The sequence below is a fragment of the Micropterus salmoides genome, unplaced genomic scaffold, assembly GCF_014851395.1.
Source record: "Micropterus salmoides isolate LMB-PRFRI ecotype aquatic unplaced genomic scaffold, ASM1485139v1 Ms_hic_scaffold_8, whole genome shotgun sequence".
Lineage (NCBI taxonomy): Eukaryota > Metazoa > Chordata > Actinopteri > Centrarchiformes > Centrarchidae > Micropterus > Micropterus salmoides.
In genome coordinates this window covers 39,112,672-39,119,850 of record NW_024044570.1, presented here as the reverse complement: position 1 = coordinate 39,119,850, position 7,179 = coordinate 39,112,672, and positions in this window count along the sequence as shown.

Sequence of the window (7,179 nt, the reverse complement as noted above, 5' to 3'; positions counted from 1 at the left end):
ATTATTCACAGACAGCTTCCCTTACTTGCTCAAAATGACGTTTATAACAACACATCTCCTGCACATAACACCTAATGCTGTGTTTACACAGGAACAAAGCAAATATTATTTCTAACGTTGTACTACCAATGCAATCTTTTCATAGAACAGAGAACAATTAAAGTAGATGAAATGCAGTTCATTATTATCATTACATTTAATGTGTAAAAATCCATCCATTAGCCTCCTAGCCTCTCTATATGAGAGAACACTTTGTCTACACAGGTTATGAGATCAAAATAACTTACTGATTACTAGTGCAAGTGAGGAAAAGAGACCACGAGAACTGCAAATTCACACTGGATTCAGTTGCTACAAAAAACTAAATGAAATTCCAATGCAGTGACTGTCATGTCATTATAGTAATATATGAGAAAACACTTTGAATGAGGTGAATATAGATTTTTTACTTTAAATTAACCATCATCTTTTCAAACAGGATTTTTTCACAGCCGATATTTTCCACATTTGCAGCAAAAGTACACAACGCATCACCTTTTTGCTTCACTTCTATTATTAAAATGAGTTTGAAATAGGCCTAAACAAGGCTGAACAAGTAATGGAAATATATTATCGAAATAGCAGTAAGGAGGTGCAATATTTGTTAAAGGCAAAAAGTGTGCCAAATACCATTTTAAATTAAATATTGACATGTTACAGAGATGTCCTGGTCTACACATCATATTCTACAGACTTAAGAAAATATCTTTGTTTGGTAATACAGATCCTTGCCAAAAAATGCACCAAGATCACTTATATATGTTTTTCAAAGAAAATGAGAATAACTATGTATAAATGATCCTTCCCTCCAATATCACCATTAATTTGTCAATTGCAATATCAGTCAAAATAATTGCAAGTAGATATTTTTTCAAAATCATTCAGCTCTTGGCCTAACAATTAGACACCATGACCATAGTGTTACGTGCTCCCTTTGAAAGTTCTTGTGAAGCCGCCCTCACCACAGTGTCTGCATTGATCAGGTAGAGTGGAAAGTGAATGATTTATTTTATGCCTGATGTCCATGTTCAATCAACTCTAAAAATCCATTCATAATTTTCTTAGATTTCCTATTGAAGTAAAAATGAACACTATCATTTGTCACACAGGTACAGAGGCTGCTAGTATACTAGAAGAATGAGGAAACACTGACTGTCTTGTGTTTGCAGGTGTGCACTCTGCAATGGGATCGTAGTATAGTGCTGGCAGGGTAAAAAAAAAATCTCTTGTATAACCAGTGCCATATAAAACACTTCTCTGAAATGATGTTAGCTGGGGAACAAGAAGTTTCACTGTATAATAAATAATATCAGATCCAGAGTGGAGCTTCCATTTATATACACATTTCATCCCAAATAGAAAAACTGCTTGTAAATATGGTTACAAAACACATCCATAGCCTACTGAGACTTGCAGGGCTGTAGTCTTGTTTCTGGATTATATTTCTAGAAAGCACCTATTGTAGGTTTCCACAATATGTGCTCCATAGCTGCATCAACAGATGCAGAAATTCAAAATCAAAAAGCTTGTAGAAACCACTGGATAGACACAAAGAGTTGACCTAAATAAAGTCTCCTGGCCAGCACAGATGTTCCAGATTCTAATAATGAGAGAGCCTGTGCAGGAGGAAAAGCTGTTTCCCAAACTGCAAAGCAGGTTAGAAACTGAGTTTTCACCTCAACACTGATTGTGGGTGTTGTGATTTTAGCCAGTATCAACTTATTTTCACAACATTTATTAAGAAGTAGCACCACTACAATCCCCTGTGCATAGTATTGCTTTATTGATTACTATTTGGTAGCAGTTCTGTCACTCCTACAACATTGTTCTCAGCTCTGTTTCTCAGCGTTGTTCATTTGTAGCAGTGATCTGATGTAATGATACTGTTGATACTAACTCAACATTTGTCTCTCCACAACAATGTTTCACGATTATTACAATTATTATGCATTAATTAATTTCACAGCTCTAGTAATGACTTAAGTTGATTTTTAATAATTAATTACATTAACAATTATATTTCTATAATATTTACGTATTAATTATATAACAGGAATATTAACTTTATTTATCCCCCAGTGTTATTGAGGAGGGGAATAAACTGAACTGAATTGTCATCAACTCTCACCTATGTAAGTTTTAGTGAAAATGATGAAAGAAATTGAGTGCAGTGTTCTGAAATCTGAAATGCGGGTAATTAGTATAGTCCTGGAAGTCTGTTAGTGTTTTACACCTGGCAACATTTTTCTCAACACAGACAAGAGGAGGCAACAGGGTGTAAAGTTAAATGTTCAGTGACTGAAGGTCTTGAGAGGGCTACGTTCTGTCTTCCATAAAGGCCCTTTAGAAAAGATGATTTTCACTGCGTGGAAGCTTCTGCTCAGCGCCAAAGTTCAACTACTTTGAATTTGACTGTTTATGCTGCGCTGAAAGCTCGACTCTCACCGCTTTCGGCATCGATTGTAAGTGACGCGTTTATATTTAATTCCCTACCAACTTGCCACATTATTTAACTCAAGTCATTATGTTACCATTACTTGGATGTGTAAAGCTGGGTGGTGGTCCCAGGTGCTGCATCAAGTTTGATGTAGTTATTCGCTCCTTTAGCAGGAACCTTTTAACAGCGAGTTTGAACAGGTGATCCGTCACCTCTTAAATAACGCCCTGGTCAGTCCTGGTGTAGGCTCGCCGAAATTCTCCCACACTGCCGAGTTCAGCCATTTCTTTAGTGGAAATAAAGCTTCACAGTTTGGTCTCTCTGCCGTAGTTTAGCCAGTAAACAGTTGTAGCCTCCTTGTCTGATAAGCACGGCACTTTGCACCGCACGTGTAACTTTGTTTTCGTTTTGTGCAAGTTGCAACAGTTTCGTTCCCTGCAACAGAAACACTCGGTGTAGCAGAGCCTTTATGATTAATTAACTGTGACATTTTAAAGTGCTCTTAATAGTGAAATTTGTTAATTGCTGCATCCCTAGCTACAATGCTAGTCAGGTAAGATTCTAGAAATATAGAATTGTACAAACATAGTGAGTTTGTACTATTTTATACTTTGACATTGGTGTAGGACTGTATAGATCCAATCTATGTATCCTATCTTTCATAGTCCGATGGATCTTGCTTTCCCCAGGAACACTTGTTTTCCTGTTAGAGGTTTGCTTTTGTACTGTGCCCATCTCCTGAATGAGCCTAGAGTAACTGTGCTGCAAACTTTAGAAAACCTCCACTATAGGAAACTTGGCCATTTTAAAGACAGAGGGTGTGACAGGCCCCAGACAGATGCACCATTATGTATGTATCCATCACCACATCTATCTACGTCAGTCTGTAAAGAGAGAAATGGGAGAGGGAAAAATACATAGAGAGGGGGGGGGGTGACAAGAAAGAGGCCCAATGAAAAAACAAGTAGGGAAAGCAAATGAATAGATCAAAAGAAAAAAGAAAAGGGAAAGAAAGGAAATAAGAGGCAAAGAAGAAAAAAAGAACATGAGCAGAAAGAGAGACAGACAAAAAGGAAAAAAAAACTAAGTATCATTGTCACGTCAAGACAGTTGACTGGACAAGAATTGATGATGCAATAACAGGATATCATCATGTCGTTGGCATTAAGTGCTGCACTGAGTCAGACAACTTCTATTTACATATCGAGAGCTAGATTTTCTTTCTCGCTTCTTCTCCCTCCCCTCAAACCTTCTTCTGACATTTCATCCATTTTTTCTGTATCCTATTTCTGCCTTCCCATTCGCTCTCTCTCTTTCTCTCTGTTACTCTCTCTCTCTCCCTCTCTCAGCCAGTTAATTGGTGCTTATGAATTAATGAATGCAGATCGATCGAGGCCTGACACAATGCGCAGCCCTATTGTCATGCTTTTATATTATGGTTGGTTGTAAGAGTGTAGTTACAATGTGGTGTGGTGTGTGTGTGTGTGTGTGGGTGTGTGTGTGATTGGGGGAAGGGGTGGCAGGTGGTGGCAGGCACAACCAATAGCTGTTATTTACTTTACAGATGTGTGTGTGTGTGTGTGTGTGTGTGTGTGTGTGTGTGTGTGTGTGTGGTGACCACAGTCTCTTCCTTCCAAAGACAATGTCACAGCTTTATTAGAGCTGTACATCACTGGCACACACCAGTGTATGTGTGTGTGTTTGTGTGTGTGTGTGTATGTGTGAGACAGAAGACAGAAACGGAGATATGAGTCCTAATTTTACATTTTGCCATCAAACATGGCTAATAATGTAATTTGTCTGGGAATTTTCTATATTGCTTATGTTGCGTTTTGATCTAAAGAATGACTTGCAAACTGCTCTGCTTTTGTGGAAAAATGACTACATTTGGTGCAAAATTAAAGAACTGCTTTACCCTCTCCAAATATAACAAGGCAGCTTTAGTGGGATGTTGCAGTAAATAATCTTTTGTCTTTTACATAATACATAAAGTCCTGACTTGCTTTGCACATGCCAAAAGCCAAAAAGCACATGGTTACTGCAGCTCTCTGTTACCAGTCCCTTAAAGGACCAGTATGTACGATTTAGGTTATACATGTTTTCATTAGTGTATAATCACCTGGGAATATGAATTGTTGTGTTTTCGTTACCTTTCCCATTTAAGATCTACAGAGGGTCCTCTTCCACAGAGTCTGCCATGTTGCACCATCATGTCTGTACAGTAGTCCAGAACGAACAAAAGAAAGAGTCTGTGTTTGGAGGGGGGAAAAATATGTGAGCTTGGGGAAGGGGGAAGCTTTGTAAGTGTGAGTTCTACATGAGTGACTTGACTGAATGGCTGGGCAGGTGAGAAGGTGGCTTTTGTCTGCATGATTTGTGTGTGTGCTTGTTCGTATCTGGGGGTAACAGAGTGATGTAGTGATGCTGCCTTTTCTTTGTCTGCCGTCTCTGTTTGGAAGCATTACATGCACACTGGACAGGAACCCTGTCACCCCTTCCAATCCCCCCCCACCCCCACCCCCCGTCCCTGTCTCCCTCTTCTGTCTGCCTTTCTCTGCCTCATGTTTAATCCCACCTCCTCTCTCTTTTCTTTGACTCTCCATATTTATCTGTCACTGTTTCCTCTATACTAGTGTTCTTTTTGTTTCCCCTGTCTCTTCTATCTTTTCACTTTCAGTTTTATTCATATTGTCATCTGGAGGTTAATGAGGATAACTTGGTTGCACCTCTCCACAAGCTTTTTAGTGTCCGTCATCTGGATTGTAAGAATGTTGGGCTCATCTCGACATTTTGGGTGGGGGAGGAAGCTCTTGATATTTTTAGACTGGCCTCCTTTAAGTCTTTCTTCTTGATTTGTTGCAAGAAAGAGGTGAATCTCAAATAACAAGTTTTTCTGACATTTATGTACGAATCAAAGTTTTACTTAATAGTTACTGTAACCATTATAATTTAGCAGTCGCGACGCATCGCTAAAGATTTTAAAGAAATTAGACTGAGAATTGTTTTTAAAAGGTATTTTTCAGAAAACACATGACAAACCCAGCCTCCATCTCTATCCCACTTTGCAACTTGCTTTTTTAAAAAACCTTCATAAAAGGGGCGTGTCAGTTGTTTTTATTGCTTACTTGTTTCCTTCATTTGCCTCTAGAGTCTGCTTATCTGTGGCAATGTCAGTTATTGATGACGGCTGCATAGCAGTATGAAATCCGAATCTCATGTTTCTACATTTGAGTCGAAGTGATTTGTGCTCATCCCCTCCACTGATTGAAGATTCTCATAAACAGTGTAATATTTGTAATCAATCAAGCTAGATCCTAATGAAGTTGTTTTTACTATAAGAAGCCTTCAATTATTATTGCAGTTACATTGAAACTGGTCATCTGGTGGTATTGCTGGTCTTCGAGGTATCATTAACGCCTGAATTGTCCAGGGAAATATTGGTTATCTGTAGAAACGCCAGTATTGAGCATCCCTGCATATAATGGAACAGGTGATAAACCAATATAATATACCATATTCCTTCAGTCTCGTCCCTTATATGCACCATAAAGCTGCTACAAGTACAGTTTGAAACTTGCTGACTTTGGTGACCTCTCCTCGTCCATGAGTGTGTTTCATGTCACTGTTTTAAAGACTAATCTCGACTGCAGAGAGGACAAATATGGATCAGAAAATGGAGTAAGAAACTGTCAGACAAAAAAGTTTAAAACATGTACAAGGAGGGGAGTTATTTTCCCCACAGTACGAGATGTGTTCAGCAGGAGCCAAGTTCAGATCAGACAGTCAAAACAATGTTCTCTTAAACTTCATGCTGTACATAAATATTTAGTTATATAATATATGAAACACAGCATAACCTCTTTTATTCAATTTGTTGCAGCCTCAACAAACTAAAATTTCAACATTGTGAAATTAAAATTTTGGCATGACCTGTGCTGTGTTTCTATCCTGATAATTTATAAAAATAGTATAAGTATGGTCTGAGTGTTTTCATCAAATTCACAGGCTGGCTGTTCAGAGCAACACACACACACACACACACACACACACACACACACACACACACACACCACACCACACCACACACACACACACACACACACACACACACACGGTCTGACTCGCAATGTTCAGTTTGCTATTAAGAGGAGTGCCTGGCCAAGAGGGCTCTTGACTCTGACAGGCTCTCCATCTCCTGCACACACACACACACACACACACACACACACACACACACACACACACACACACACACACACACACACCCTCTCTTTCTCCTGACCATCAGATAGAATGAGGTGGATAAGAGTATAATTATGGGATGTTTATGACTGCGTTCCATCAGTTAGCAACGGTTTAACAATTATTCACTTCCTGCATGTACAGAAATATTTTTTACGTATTTAGAGCTCAGATATGAATTTCCGTCTGATGACGAACCTTGAAAACCCTGCATGCTGTGTATAAATCAGGTAAATAAACAAATTCATTGCTTACATACACTGGCCAGTCACTGTTTAAAATCACTTAAAGTCATTTAAAAAATGGTAAGAACACACCACTGCACTAAGTTATCTGAGTAATGTTTAAGGTGGATGTTGGTGAGGGACAGGGTTTGAAATGGATGAGGAGTCTGAGGTTATTTGCTGTGCCATCACTGAAATTAAAATATGCATACATGTCCCACAAGCAGTAGAAGGATT